Source organism: Petaurus breviceps, unplaced genomic scaffold, assembly GCF_028583685.1.
Source record: "Petaurus breviceps papuanus isolate PSGF00001 unplaced genomic scaffold, PetGlider_PUasm1.0 37, whole genome shotgun sequence".
Classification (NCBI taxonomy): domain Eukaryota; kingdom Metazoa; phylum Chordata; class Mammalia; order Diprotodontia; family Petauridae; genus Petaurus; species Petaurus breviceps.
In genome coordinates, this window is record NW_027186296.1 from 1183443 (window position 1) to 1199778 (window position 16336).

Here is a 16336-nt window from a genome sequence, read left to right on the forward strand (position 1 = left end):
CTAAAGCACCATCTGTATGATTGGGACGAATCACTTAATTCTCTGTGACTCAGTTCCCTTGTCTCTAAAATGAAGGGGTTGGAATCAATAGTCTGAAAGATCTCTTCCAGCTCTGAATCTATAACCCTCTCATTCTTTTCGTTATTGTTTGCTTCAATGACAGACATAAATCCAGGTATGGTAAGGCTTATTTCATCTGAATCATGAATGTAGAATAGGTTTTTTTTAAAAGAAAAAAAGATGTTTAACCAAAGAGGTTCATTTTTTACCATCTGGAGAACTGCTAGTGCTGAAGCTTACAAAATCCAACTCAGAAAATTCAAATATAGCATGATAGGGCCATTAATACACTGAATGTTTCCAATACAAAATATTATGTTGCTCCTAGCAACAAATTAGTGAATACCCAATCATAGCTGGCCCTGAAAATATATCAAAATAGGCTGCACGGTACCTAAGAGAGCGTCTTCTTTATGTTATGATTGCTTTCCAAGATTTATTACATTATGATAAACGATCATGTACGTTGTTTTGACAATCAGAGAATTTATGAATGAGAGGCTGATTTGCCTGCAGTGATGAACTGAATTGTAAAAGAAGCATTAGCAATGATGATACCATTTAAAATTTGTTTAAGAATTGGGTTACAGTTTTGCTTTCTTTTTAATCAGGAGCAAAAAAGCAGCCAAAGAGCATTTATTTTCAAGTAACAAGAATCTGACAGCTCTCATTAAGAAAACTCACAAATCCAAAGTCATAGACTGGTGCTGTATAATATTTACATGACCTCCCAGCTCTACAGTATCGGGATTTCAAACGTATTTTTAACTTTGCACATGGGATGGAGCTGGCGGGGGAGGGGGGAGAGGAGAGGGCTTGTGTGTGTGTGTGTGTATGTGTGTGTGCAACTACACTTTTACTACTAAATGTTCATAGGTTTAGTTAGTGATGGAGAGAGTTTTTACAGAGTAGGGACCAATAAGGGAAATGTGTAGCAAATAGTAATCCCTGTTCCAAATTCCACAAACAAGCCTTAAAATGACTTCTTGATTTACTTGAACAAAAGATAAAGATAAAACAAAAAGATAGTATGATTTTGTCTATTCACATAAAAAATAAAAAGTCACTACATTGGAGCAAGTTGCCTGTTGAAGGAAAAGGAATTTGTAGAAGTCCAAAGGAGAGTGATTTAAACCAAATATCTTAGTGGGTACTCACTCACTGAAATTTGTCATTTTATCTACTTATATGCATATGATAGATGGTTGCCTGGAATCTGTTTAAATCTATCTTTTAGTTGAGTGGCAAAGTGTTCTCATTTATTGGAGCTTCTCATTCCCTCCTTTCCCAAGTTCTTATAACAAGTTATATCCACTTTTACTTTCTTAAGATTAAAAATCCAACACATAAGTAACCTTTCAAGTCCATTGTTGTGCCAGGTATATTCAGTATACTGAAGGGTTGGCATTTATTTTTATTAATGGCATTCAATCTTAATAATTTAAGCAAAACAAAATGCCTAAACATACTTTTTCTCCAGTTATCTAGGTAATTTAGTGTAAAAATGGATGGTTTTCACCTACCTTCTCCCATTCCCTCCCCAATTATTAATAATTTTATCAATAATACCCCAATGGTCTGATTTCTTAGTTGTGGGTACTTCTTTTACTGATGCAGATAGCATCATACAGGTGACTTTGTAGCTGGCCTTCAAGAGCTGCTAGGCTCTGTGACCTATGACCGACCTGTCAATGACTTCTCTAAACCCAGCTAGGCTGATCTTGGATATGTCAGATACAGAGTCCAGTGTTAGGTCCATAAGTGAAACCTTTCTGTACTCACCTAGTGTATGCTTTTCAAACTCAGGACCACTCCAATGGCATGTGGGTATCAAGGCTGAACTTTCTGCAGAGGTTTATCAATGATAATAAAAAGCATCATGAATATGTCACTCTATATTGTTGATTTTTCTTCATGACAAGACGCTTCCTGGGGAAAGGCGTGGAGTGGTTCTCTTCACTTGTGCAGGTAGCAATGCTTTAATGCCGTCTCCTCCTATGCAATTCTTATCTGTATCTTTTTTTCTTCTTGTCTATATTGTTCTTCAATTCTTCAATCTGGCCTCTTCCTATCTTTCTAATCTCCTAATTACTCCTTTCCACATATGCTACAATCCAGTAACAATGGCCTTCTTGATGTATCTTGAACTCAATACTTTGACTAACTGACCTGGGTGCTTAGAATTCTGCTCTTTCTCATCGCCACTTCCAGGATTTTCTCACTTTTTTCAAGACTTGACCTAAATCCTCTGCAAAGAGGCCTTTCCAGGTGTCCTTCCTCCCCATCCAATTCTTTCTGAGATTATATCGCAGTTACAATGAACATATCTTTTATGTGCATAGTCGTTTGCATATTTCCTCCCCTATTAGAACATGGATTCCTTGAAGACAGAGACCATGATTTTGTCTTTCTGTATATCTCCAAAGCTTAGCCCAATGCCTGTCACATAGTAAGCACTTAAAAAGTGCTTACTTATTGATTGATTGACCAACTGACAATTAAAACTTTTCTCTGGTCTTTATAATATCTAAAATGCGACATTATAGTACATGGGTTTTTGTCTGTTGTCTTTCATTCTCATTACACGTTCAATACACATCCTTTTCTGGCCACACATACCCTTGAACATTGTTTTCAGTATTTCTCAGGCCTATGTATTCCATGCTTACTTATACTTACAATGCATCTTTCTATTGCCCTTTGGTACCTACATAATGAGGATGAGGACTATTTTTTTTCTCTTCCTGGACTGCTATAACATTGGTGGGCACTAGGTCTCCTCTAGTCTCTGTATTCTGGATGCTGTAGGAAGCAGACCTGTGAAATTTTAATAACTCTGCCCAAGTGGCCTCATGGGGCTGGTGTAGTAGCTAGATGGTACAGCAGATCGAGCACTGGGCTTGGAGCCAAGAAAATACAAGTTCAAATATGCCCTCAGACACTTACTAGCTGTATGATCCTGGGTAAGTCAATTAACCCTGTTTGCCTCAATTCCTCATCTGTAAAAAAAAGGGGACATTGGAAGGGAATGTCAAGCCACTCCAGAATCTTTGCCAAGGAGACACAAAGTGGGATGTGACTGAACAATGACTACACCAAATCTCTTCCACCCCATCCTAGCACTCCTGAGGATAGATGATGCTTGCAGGAGACACGTTGACCAGATGTTAAGTGGAAAATGAAGAAAAGACTATCAGAGGCTGGAGCACAAAGATATTTTGAAGGAGCTCAATCTTGAGGGGTAGAATTCAAATAGTGAGAGGAACTTGTTGTGGTCAGCAGGAATGAGGTCAGCAAAAGCAAAAATAAATGATGTCAGAGACAAGAAAGTATAAAGCATGCCCAGTGAACAATGAGTCAACTAGATTGACTAAAATGGGAACTGTATAAAATAATAGTGAAAAACAAGTGAATAGGGAATTTTCACAATAGTGAAAAACAGAAACAAAAGAAATGGGGCAGCTAGGTGGAGCAGTGAATAGAGCACTGGCTGTGGAGTCAGGAGAACCTGAGTTCAAATCCAACCTCAGATACTTGACACATGTACTAACTATGAGACTTTGGGCAAGTCACTTAACCCCAATTGCCCTGCCTTCCCCCCTCAAAAAAAAAACAACAACTATTGATCACTATGGTAAGGCTTAATTTTTTTGTCCATGAGGAGGCCACTGAGCAGGAAGAAATAAATATCTTTTCTATGAACTAATAAATTTATTAATTCATAGAACATTAATGAGAAGCACCCTTTTCAAAGACTTAGAAACACAGCATTCTGACACGATCAAAACTATTTTGGCTCTTTTAAAAAATCTATTCACCACGTATGTACTTAGCATCTATTATGTGGAGGGCAGAATTCTTTGAGCACTGGAGGGTATGGGATACAAGAGAGTTTAAGACATTTTCCTAGGCCCCAAGGATTTTATCTGATTCATTACCTTTCTTCCATGCCCTAAATGTAAGTATCTTCCAAGATTCTGTCCTCTCCCTTTCTCTTCTCTATACTTTGCCCCCTCATCTATTCCCACATCTTCAATTATTACTTCTATGCACATAACTCCCAAATACATCAAACCCCAGTCTTTTCCTTGAATTGCAGTCCTCCATCTTTCCCAGGATGATAAGCTGTAAGATGTATAAGATCCCAACATGATAAGACGCATTCAAAACTGAACACAAAACCTTTCTTAGGCTTATGTCTCCTTCCAGCTTTCCTGTTTCTGGTGGAATTCCCAACATACCCCCTTCCCTCTCCAAGTTACTCAGTATCGTTTTTGACTCTGCTCTTTCCCTTGACCCCTTACCGCATCTGATCACATATGAAGTCCTATTGATGCTTCCTTTATACATAGTATCTCAAATATCTGTTGTCTCTTCTCAACATATATTCTCAATTCAAAGTGCTGGTGTATCATGTCTTACTGGGATTATTGTGAGATATTTCTAACTGCTTCTTATCTCTTCCCTCTTGACATTTTACAAAGTTTTCAATGTAATCTTCCATGCACTAGCATGGGCTTTAAGAACTTGTATGACCTGATGAGGTTTCAGAACAAGACGTTTGTAGAGATTTATCAATGGTAATAGAAAATAATTATGAATGTATCATTTTATGTTGGTTTTTCTTCATGTCTTTATTAAACACCTACTACTATGTGTCAGGCACTATGCTAAGCTTTGACGACACAAAGAAAGGCAAAAGGCTTTTCCTGATGGGAATCATCATGATTAAAACACTCCACTCTCTTTCTGTGTAATGGAAATGCAAATTTAAAGATCGTCCCTGCCCCTAGGCCTTTTGATAGGCTTAAGAGACTCTGAGAGCCTTCCTTGATTTGACAATGTACTCTGCCTCCTGATAGGCTGAATGTGGTCACATGGAGCCTGTGGCAGGAGGCTTGGTTTTCAGGAATGCCCACACCTTGATGCTGTGTGATTGGGCAGTGGCTCAAGAGGGTGGTTACATTCTCTGACCCAGGAGAAGGCTATATAATCCCTGATGTGAGGCTTTGCTTTGGGGCTCACTTTGAGAAGTGTTCTGTGATTTGATCAGATGAGACTCTGGGAAGCTGTTGTTGAGAGCCCCCCGGCTTTGAAAAACCCAGATATTGATTTGGTATGGATGTAATGGTTGGACAGTTTGGAAACCTGTCTATTTGATCTGTTTCTCTGTCTTGATAATTGTGTCTGTATATTCTGAAGTTTGGGGTGCTGACCTTTTTCCCCTGAACTAGGTAAACAATACATATTTGACTGATTAAAGTAAGCTTGTTAACCCATTTTGAGTCACTTTCCTTTAACAAAGCAAATCTAAGAACCTGTGTTGGCAGCCACCCTGGGGATGCTGGGGTGCTTGCTGATACATTCTGTTATCTTGAAAAAGAAATAGAAACACTTCAGCGTGGCATTTAGTGTCCCTCCATAAATTCTGACTCTAAACCACATTTCCAAACTTATTTTTTTCTGCAGTCTAATTCACATACTCTAAACTCCAACCAAATGATACTATTGGAGATGGTCTCTAATTTCATCTTATACCTCATTCCCTCCTCTAAACATTCCTACAGAATTCACTCTCTCTTCATCTCTACCAGAAATTCTCTTCTTTTTTTTTTGAAATTAATTAATTTTTAGTTTTCAACATATACTTCCATAAGATTCTGAATTTTAAATTTTCTTCCCCTCTCTCTCCTTTCCCCTCACCAAGACAGCATACAATCTGATATAGGCTCTACTTATAAATTCATATTAAATACATTTTCACATTAGTTATGATATAAAGAAGAATTAGAACTAATGAGAGTAACCATGAGAAGGAAGAAACAAAAGAAAACAACAAAAGAAAAGGAAAGCAAATAGTATTCCTTCCATCTGCATTCAGACTGAAAATCTTTCTCTGGATGTGGATAGCACTTTCCATCATGTGGATAGCACTTTTGGAATTGCTAAGAAAAGCTAAGCTAATCAAAGTCAGTTATTGCATAATGTGACTATTACCATGTACAATTTCACTCAGCATCAGTTCATATCAGTCTTTCCAAGTTTTTCTGAAGTCCTCCTGCTCATCATTTCTTATAGTACACTAGTATTCCATTACACTCATATACCACAACTTGTTCAGCCATTCCCCATTTGATGGGCATCCCCTCAATTTTCAACTCCTGGTCACAACAAAAGGAGCTGGTATAAATATTTTTGTACATGTGGGTCCTCCTCCCTTTTTAATGATCTCTTTGGGATACAGACCAGAAGTGGTATTGTTAAATCAAAGGTTATGCATGGTTTTATAGCCCTTTGGGTATAGTTTCAAATTGTTCTTTAGAATGGTTAGATCAGTTCACAACTCCATCAACAATGCATCAGTATTCCAATTTTCCCACATCTTCTCTAACATCTATCATTTTCCTGTTTTGTCATGTTAGCCAATGTGATAGGTGTGATGCAGTACCTCAGAGTTGTTTTGATTTGCATTTCTCTAATCAATAGTGATCGAGAGTATTTTTTAACATTTATTTTTTGTCATTTTGGAGGGGAGAAGACAGGGCAATTGGGGTTAAGTGACTTGCCCAAGGTCACACGGCTAGTGAGTGTTAAGTGGCTGAGGCCGTATTTGAACTCAGCTCCTCTGTACTCTGGGCCAGTGTTCTATTCACTGTGCCACCTAGTTGCCCCCCCCCCCCCAGCACTTTTTCATATGACTATAGATAGCTTTAATTTCTTCCTCTGAAAACTGCCTGTTCATATCCTTTAACCAATTATCAATTGGGAAATAACTTGTATTCATATAACTTTGACTCAGTTCTCTATATATTTTAGAGATGAGGCCTTTATCAAAGATAATGGCTGTAAAAATTGTTCCCCAGTTTTCTGCTTCCCTTCTAATCTTGGTTGCATTGGCTTTGTTTGCGTAAAAACCCTTTCAATATAATGTAATCAAAATCATCCATTTTGCATTTCATAATGTTCTCTAACTCTTGTTTGGTCAAAAATTCTTCCCTTCTTCATAGATCTGACAGGTAAACTATTCCATGTTCTCCTAGTTTGCTTATAGTATCAGTCTTTATACCTAAACCATGTACACATTTTGACTTTATCTCGCTACAGGGTGTAAGATGTTGATCTGTGCCTAGTTTAAAATTCCTCTCCTTTCAAAGTTCAGGTCAGATGACATCTCTTAATTCTTTTCTGACCTTTTCTTGTCAGTCCACTCCACCTCTAACAATTGAAAATGATCTCTCCATCCTCATGTTTTCCTAGAGTACTCTGGCTAGATCATTTCTTCACCCCTATCACATTCTATTACCATATATTATACATATGTATATATATGTGCATACATATACACATTCACATATATGTATACACACATGCATATATATATATACACACATACATATAATTGTGGTAGTCCTCTTGCTAGGCTATGAGCTTTTTCTCAGAGTTGGACCTGGGTAATTTTTAACATAACAATACTTATTAGAGTGATGTGTATATAGTAGGTGCTTAATAAATGCTTGTTAGTTGGGGGATAAACATATGAAAAAATAACTAACAATGTAGGCAATGTGCAGAATGAGTGCTACAGGAGATCAGAGGAGACCACTGTTTGTTCTTGGGGTTAGAAAACACTTCATGGAAACTTCCTGAAGTTTTCATTTCCTTTCTCTCCTTTATTGGAGGGGAAATCTCTAGACCATAAGTTCTTAGCCTTTTTCATATTATGGACCATTTTGGCAGTCTGGTACAGCTTATGGACCCCTTCTCACAATAATATTTTAAGTGCATAAAATAAAACATATGGGATTACAAAGGAAACAAGTTATATTGACATACAGTTATCAAAATATTTTTAAAAAATAACTCCTTGGACCTCAAGTTAGGAACACCTATATCTGGTGCATTCTGACCTGCACAGATGAGTGTCTGATTATAGACTACTGATCTACTCCCTAGGCAAAACTGTAAAGTGTCCTAAAATTGTCTTCAAAACACTTGGAAACCATAGATTTTTAATATTAATTTAATAATTAAATTAATTTACTTACACATCCTTTGGGAAGGAGTCATAGGATCATATATTTAGAAGTGGAAGAATCTTAAAGGTTATCAAGTTCAATCTTTTCATTTTATAAATGAGGAAACTAAGGCCCCAAGTGACTTGCCCAGGATAACACAGCTAGTAACTGTCTGAGGCAAGATTTGAACCTAGATTTCCCTCACCTGAAATATAGCATTCTATTAACTACTCAACATGACTGAACAGAGGCATCTAATTCATCTTGAACCCAGACATAAATCTTTTATACAACATACTCAGCTAGTCATCATCTACTCCTTATTTGAAGACTTCTAGCATAGTTTCATATTTTAATATTTTGGAAGCAAAATACTGCTGACATTGACATTTACCCCAAGGTTCTAAAGAAAATAGTTTGGAAAATATTACCCTAAAGAAGTTCCCTCTGAATCTTAGGGGGGGAAATGACTAATCCAATGGCCAAAAGCTATATCATCTGGGACCAAAATGTCCACATAAGGCAGGCAAGCTAACTTAAGCCAAGCAGCAAGGATCCCTGGGATTAAAACTCAGACCCCTGTGGAAACATCTCCAGATACCCAATTTAAGAACCCTTGGCATAGCAGCACCTTCTCTTCACTCTGCTTTCAGTACTGCCTTCCCTGTCTCATCCCACACTGTCATCCACGGGATAAACCCCTGTGGAGAAGGGGCTACCACCTTCTACCAACCAACCTGCCATCCATAAACAGATAAGCTCATGATACCCAGGAACACCCCTCCTTCATCTTCTTTGCTTTAAACCTTTTTTTTTTTTCTTTTTTGCTTTTTGGAGGGCAATTAGGGTTAAGTGACTTGCCCAAGGTCACAAGGCTAGTTTTTGTGTGACGTGTCTGAGGCCAGATTTGAACTCAGGTACTCCTGACTCCAGGGTCAGCACTCTATTCACCGCACCACCTAGCTGCCACCTGCTTTAAACCTTTAAACTTTGTGACCATCATCCAGAGAAGCAACCCTTGTGGAAGTGTCACACCGAAGCACCAAAAATGAAAGTTCTTGTCATCAATATTCTTGGCTGTGTCCAATAGTTCAACCTCATAAAGGGTTATCGTTTCATGAGTAGAAGTAATGTTAAAGATATGCTTTAATGTCTGTTTTGCTTTTGCATCCTAAAGACGACTGGCCCTTTTCATTTGACTGACAGTTAATAGCTCTTATAGGTGTTGGCTTCTTTATTAAAATGTGAACTCCTCCCAGCAAGATTGGTACTTTTCTGCTTCTATTCCCAGTACTTAGCATACTACTGTGCACATAGTAAGCATTTAATAAATGCTTTTTAATTCATCCATTCATTCACATAGATCTGAAGTGCTATTCAGGGCCCTGAGTAGCAATATTGAATTGCTGACATAGCACTTCTGCCAGTAGGCAGGATGATGTTGATTTGGTCTGGGAGCATGAAAGACAGAATGTGTATCTCTTTTAAGTTCAGCTGTGAGTTCTCTTTTTTAAAAGGTAGGCCATAGGAGAGCAATCCCAAATTCAGAGTTTCCAGAATAAAATGTACTTATGGCACTCCAGTGACAGGTACCATCCTTTTCTTGAAAAAAAAAAAAGGAAAAGCTAATTAGTTTTTAGTGATACATTTTGTTTTGACACACCAGTCACTTCCCAGTAAACAAACCCCTATAATGCCTTGGGCGGGGGGGGGGGAAAGGGGGAAGGAGGGACAGGGAACTGTTAAGCAAAACTGCCTGAAAAATAATTGTAACTGATAGTACATGTAACTTTTCATTTTGGTAGTTTACCTTAAGAGAGAATTTTCAGTTTTTGATGGAGCCATGTTGGTTCTTTGTCCCTGTGATTTTCCTTTCTAGATTTTTGATAACCACCCCTTTAATAATATATTCCAATATTTTTCTGAGAATCAAATAAATTTCAATGGCCCATGGATTGCTGACTCTATCCTCTTACTTAAAAAAAAAAGATGGGGGGCAGCTAGGTGGAGAAGTGAATAGAGCACCGGCCCTGGAGTCAGGAGGACCTGAGTTCAAATCTGACCTCAGACAATGGACACACTTACTAGCCGTGTGACTTTGGGCCAGTCACTTAACCCCAATTGCCCTCCAAAAAAAAAAAAAATGACATTTGCCCTTCTCCAATCCTTTTGTTCTATATGATTTTTCAAGCAACACTTAACAGGGGCTCAGCAATCACTTTTGCTGGTGATTTCAACATTTTGAGATAGAGTTCATTTGGATCTGATGATCAGAACCTCTTCAAGGACCATTAGGTGCCCTTCTGCTATCTTCCATGTGTGTTGAGTTTTAAATCCCTATTAGTCATTTTTGTTCTTTTCTTTCCAGTCCAAATATCATCTCCTTGGCAGAAAATAACAGAAGCCAAATAAATGCAGAGAAGCTCCATATACTTACTCTTTATCAATTTTTATCATTGCTTTGTTCACCATGACCAGCAATCGTGTCTCTTTTCTGTCTCCTTTTCCACTAAAATAAACAGGTAAAAATAAACAAAATAATTTTTTTTGTTGTCCTCATCTGGAAGCTTCAGTATCCCTGACAGTATTTTTATATTACAATATTGACCCTCCATTATCTGCCTTTGATTCCATTTTTGATACATGCCTTTGAAAATTTTAATTGTCTGCTGCATTTTCTATGTCGCTACATCCGAGACCATTTCTGCTTTTGTTCCTCTACAGAATCTTTGTGTCTTCAGGCTTTCATTTTTGAGAACTTTCCATCCCTTCTAGATCAATTTATTTACTATAGAAGCAGATTAACTAACTATAGGTTTGCTATAGAGGAAAATGAGGTGTTACAGTGGCTAGAGTATTAGAAGAGGATGAAAATTTCTGTGCTCTTTTGCACTTTGTGTGTCACTCATTTACAGTAACATACGATCTATCTTCCAGCAAATTATTTGCAAAAATGGGGATGATCATATCAGGAAGAACCAAGTTCAGATCCTACCTCAGGAATTTACTAGTCATATTATAATTGGGCAAATTATTTAAACTTTCTCAACCTCAGTTATCTTATCTGTAAAATGGGAATAATAACACCAACCACCCAAGATTGTTATAAAATAACATATATAAAGCCCTTTGTAAGCCTTAACATGATACAAAATTGCGAGTTATTGCTATAGAATTTTAGTCCATGGAGTCTAGCTTCTCTTTGTTTGAGTACTTTGAAAACTGGGTAGATGTAAAAAAAAAATGCTCAGTTACCTCCTTTTCAATCACAAATTCTAAGTGGGATTGGTTACTTCACAAGGTTTCCATCACTTCTTCCTTAATAACTAGTTTTTCCTTATTATTGACAATCTTCTTCCAGAACCAAATCCTCTTGTTGATTTATCAGCCTTTTCAAGGATGAAATAATAATTAAAACAAGTCAAGAAATGACTCTGCTGTTACCTACATTGTACTTATTCACTAGCTAGCTAGCTAGATAGATATACTTATCTTCTCCATCAGAATTTAAGGTCCTTATGAGTGGAGATTATTTCATTATTTGCATTTGTATCCTGAGTGCCCAGTATAGGGCCTGGCACATAGTAGGTGTTTAATAAATGCATGTTGATGGATCAGTTGAAAAAAATTATGAGAGAATCTTTAGCACAAGTCTGGTTAACTGAAGTTCTCCATTCATACTATCCCATACCTCTGTGTCAAATTTGTGCTATTTTCCAAACTCCTTGTCAACTGCCTTTTTCTTTTCACTTCGATACTAAGTATAAATGTTCCAGAAAGTCCCATGTACAAAATGTTTTTAAAAGTTAATAGCAAAAGTTTAAATACAACTATGAAGCTGTATTTGGCACTGAAACATTATAAATGTGACTCAAACTGATTTCTTTTATTAACAATATGGAGGTGTTTCTAATAGGTGAATATTGTATTCGCCATTTGTTTATCAACCATAGATAAGCAACATGGCAGAGTGGAGAGATGGCCTACCTTGGAGACTTATCTTCATGTCAAGTTATTATATATGTACCTCTCTCTTATGCCCACTCTCTCCTTCCCTTTCAATTCTCTTTGCGAAAACAGTAAATTAAACCACCCCTACCAAGACACTCTTACTGGACACAATTTCCCTATATGTGTTGTCTTCCCCAGTTGAAATGTAAGTTTATTGAGGGCGGGCACTTGTCCACTTATTTGTGTTTATATGCTAAAGTCTTAACAGAGTTCTTGACAATAATAGTGCTTAGTAAATGCTTTTTCATTCATTCCTTCATTCATTTATATGTCTGTATCTATATATCTAAACTTTTATCTTCCAATTTGATGACAGTTTTTTGAATTGACTTTCTGTGAATTTAACAGTGCTGAATCAGTGCTATATGAGGTCAGACTAAAAGTACTAAACCTTTTAAATCTGAGAATATGAAGTTTTGGTTTGGCTACTTATAATTCCAAATCCATAAAATTGTGAGGGTTAGAGATAAAAGTCTACTTGGATAAGAATAAGAGGACATTTCTTTCCAGCATGGAACATGAAAACAATAAATTTGAGGTTTGTGTGGTGTAGTAGAAACAACCATGGACTATTAATCAGCAGACCTGGTTTTAAGTCCTGGATCCTCCACTAACTCACATTGAAAGCTTGGACAAGTCATATGATTTCCCTAAGCCAAAATCTGCCCATCTGTAAAATGAGTAAATTAAACTAGATGATCTCTTAGGTTCCTTCCAACTTTGAGAATCTCTGATTGTTTGGCAAATAAGAGAAAATACTATGCCGCAGGAAATAAATGCATGGCATTTGTCACCCCACCCCAAAATGGTAGAGGTATTAAAAGCAAAAAAAAAAATTTAATTTAATAATGAATGATAGAGCCACAGTGGCTTATCAAGATGAACTTATAAATGCTTCATCTCTCTTTAACACTCCTAAGTGCTGAGGTTGACATCATGGAAAACAAGCTCATCTTCTCCATTGGTGTCCCTCTCAGAGACAAAATGCTAGTCTGGATAGATCATAGATTTCAATTTTCCATGGAAAAGCTGGGTTCAGTCACTGCTGCCAACAAGTGGGTGAGGCAGTATGAATTTCAAGTCATAGTCTTTTGCTTATGAATTCATTTGTACTGATTAGGAAAAGGTTGTGGGTGAAAGGGTATTCACAAGTTCCAACAAGCTACCATCATTTACCAGGGTGTAAGAGTGAAGGCTCTTAGGAGTGAAGAGGGTAGAGGTCAAAAGTACAAAAGAAAGGAGTGGATCAGGAATTGTTTGTTTGTTTTTTCAACTAACTGAACATGGGTTCTGGAGACATGGGACTTTACTGGGGTTGGGATGGGTTCTGAGGAACTTGTGAGCAGCCAAGAGACTCTTTGTTTGCTCACGGTTCTCTGCCAGCCATCTGCTTTCTAAGCCCGCTTCGCCCACGCAAAGCTGGCATGCTAATGAGCATCAGCTGACGCTGGCAGAGAGAGTATGAAAATTTCTATGCTCTTTTGCACTTTGTGTTTACCTAATAAAACTCATTTACAGTAACATAGGATCTATCTTCCAGTAATTTATTTGCAAAAATGGGGATGATCATATCTACTGACCTCATGAGAATCAGGTAAGGATTAATTCAATCAAACTGCTTAAAGAAACTAGGGGTCAGGGAGGGGAAATAGCCTGTCTGTAGCAGAACTACAGAAGGTCTAGGCTGGAACCCAGGAGTCTTGTCCTGATGATCGATCACCTTGACTGAGTTGTGTCAAAAACAGAACAAACTTGAAATTCAACTGAAGTCACAATTAACTTGTCATAATATTAGATGATGCAATAGAATCTGGACCCAATTCATTCCAGCAAGTGCTGACACTCAGCAGTTAGTTTCACAAATTGTTTTAAAACCTTATGATGTAGTTTTACTACACAAACAGATTTAAAATAACAGTAGATGTGAGTCTGCTCAGCATTTCGCACTATGGTAATGAAGTAGACCTCGCTATAATTCTATTTGTCTGTCAATAATGACTCCCCAGATAAAGATTTGTTTTTTCCCCATCCTTTGACTGACCATGCAATGGAAGGTCTACAAAGGTCCAGACTACAATTTAAAAAAAAAATATTACAAATTCATTCTGGGAGTATGACCAGATTATGTTCCTAACTCATATAACTTGTATGATAGGGATATGATTCCTGACTTTGTCTCCATGAGGATTAAGGTAGATCCACATTTTAATCTGTCTCAGTGTCTTTTTGTCCCTAACTCTGTATCAATTATTTAGAAAAATGATTCCCAAACTTTTTCACCTCATGACCCCTTCATACTTTTAAAAATTATTGAGGCAACCCTCCCACCCTCTCAAGAGCTTTTATTTATGTGGATTTTATCTTTCAATATTTGCCATATTAGAAAGTAAAATGTCTTAGTATGATTATGAAAAGAGTTTCATCATGGACCCTCTGGAAAGGTCTTGGAGGCCCTCCAAAAGTACCCGGAACATACTTTGAGAACTGCTGATCTAGACTGGTGGTATTCTGTGTGAGAATTGTTTCAACAGGTCACAAAAGATTACCTACCTCTCCAACTTGGGAGTCCACCTTCCCCGTTAAAAAAAATTAAACAAAGTCACTTGAATTAGTGTCTTCTTTTGGCAAAGAACCAACCGGATGCTATCTGATTTGTGTGAAATGTCACAAGTAAATTGTTGATTTATACTAGAAATAAAAGCTTATGTAATGCCATTCTATAATCTTTCAGAAAGTGTAGGTAGAACTGGGAGCACCCTCATGTACAAGCATTTTTTTTTTCAGACTATAGTTTGGAAATCAACTGGTCTATGTGATCTCTGAGGAAGTACAGGTACAAATTCACAATTACTTGGGGATATTTATGCTACTACTTATATTGTTTGGGCTATGTTCACAGACAAGGTTACCTGGGCTGCAACCAGTTTTAAATCAAAGATTTTGAAATCTAGAATTGCACAAAAATAAAAATACGTAAGAATGTAAGCTCTTTGAAAGCAAGAACTTTTGATTTTGTCTTGGTATCCCTAGGGACTAGAACACTGCCTTCCTCAGAGCAGAGGGTCGATAAATACTTGTTGAATAAACTATGGGGGGGGGCACAGCTAGGTGGTACAGTGAATAGAACATCAGCCCCAAAGTCATGAGAACCTGAGTTCAAATCCAACCTCACACACTTGACACTTACTAGCTGTGTGACCTTGGGCAAGTCACTTAACTCAAACTGCCCTGCCTTTCCCCTCCAAATAAACTATAGGATTATTGAAGCAGCATAATACTTGGGGAAATCCTGAAATTTTAAATCAGAGTATCTGGGTTCAAATCCCACCTCAAACACTTACTACTTTATGTGATAATATACTAGTTACATAAACTCTCTGGGACTTAGAGCCTTCTGTAAAATGAAGGAGCTGGACTAGATGAACTCTAAGGTTCATTTGAGCTCTAAATCTATGATTGATTGTATAAGTTGAATGGGTGATATGGGCTGTGGCGAATCTGAAAAGATTTAGCCAGTCTGACCCCTGCACCTCACATCCCATCAAGACAAATTGGTTTCTGGTGCTTAGGGTCAACCCATCAAACAAAATTCTTATCTCCTTTTCTCCTCCCTTTCTTGGTCCTTTTTGGGGATTAAAATGATCTATGACTAAGAACTAAAGGCAGGTTTTAGTTTTTAAAAGTCCCCCTCCTCCACCTGTACCTCATTAGTGCTTTTGCCCAGGCCGCATGAAATCACTGGAAGGGATGGATCAATTGCAAAATTCTCCCCACTGCTACAGAACAAATTGGGCAGAGTTCCATTAAAATACTTAGCCAGGCTATTTCAGTTCTACTGATACTCATGTTCAAATGACCCAGCTGTTCCTATTTGGTCCTTACAGAGACACGGTCTCTGGGTATGATCTTCCAAGTAGTTTCAAGTCCAGTATAATTAACATGCTGGGCTGAATTTTCATTCAGACTCTTGTGGTCGAAACAACAGTCTTCTTTCCTTAGGTAATCAAAGGGGCCTTTGTGCTCCCATTTCTATTACTGGGCAAGGGACCCCCCCCCCCCCCCCCACTACCAACCAGTGCAACAAATACTCTATCATTAGACACCATTCAGGCCACATTGCATCCTGTCATACACTTAGTGTCTGGAAATCTAAATATAAAACCTAGACTCCCTTTAAAAATGATTTATTTGAACAAATCATTTGAAAACAGAAATGTGATAACTCTATCCTTTACTTACAGTGAATTTCT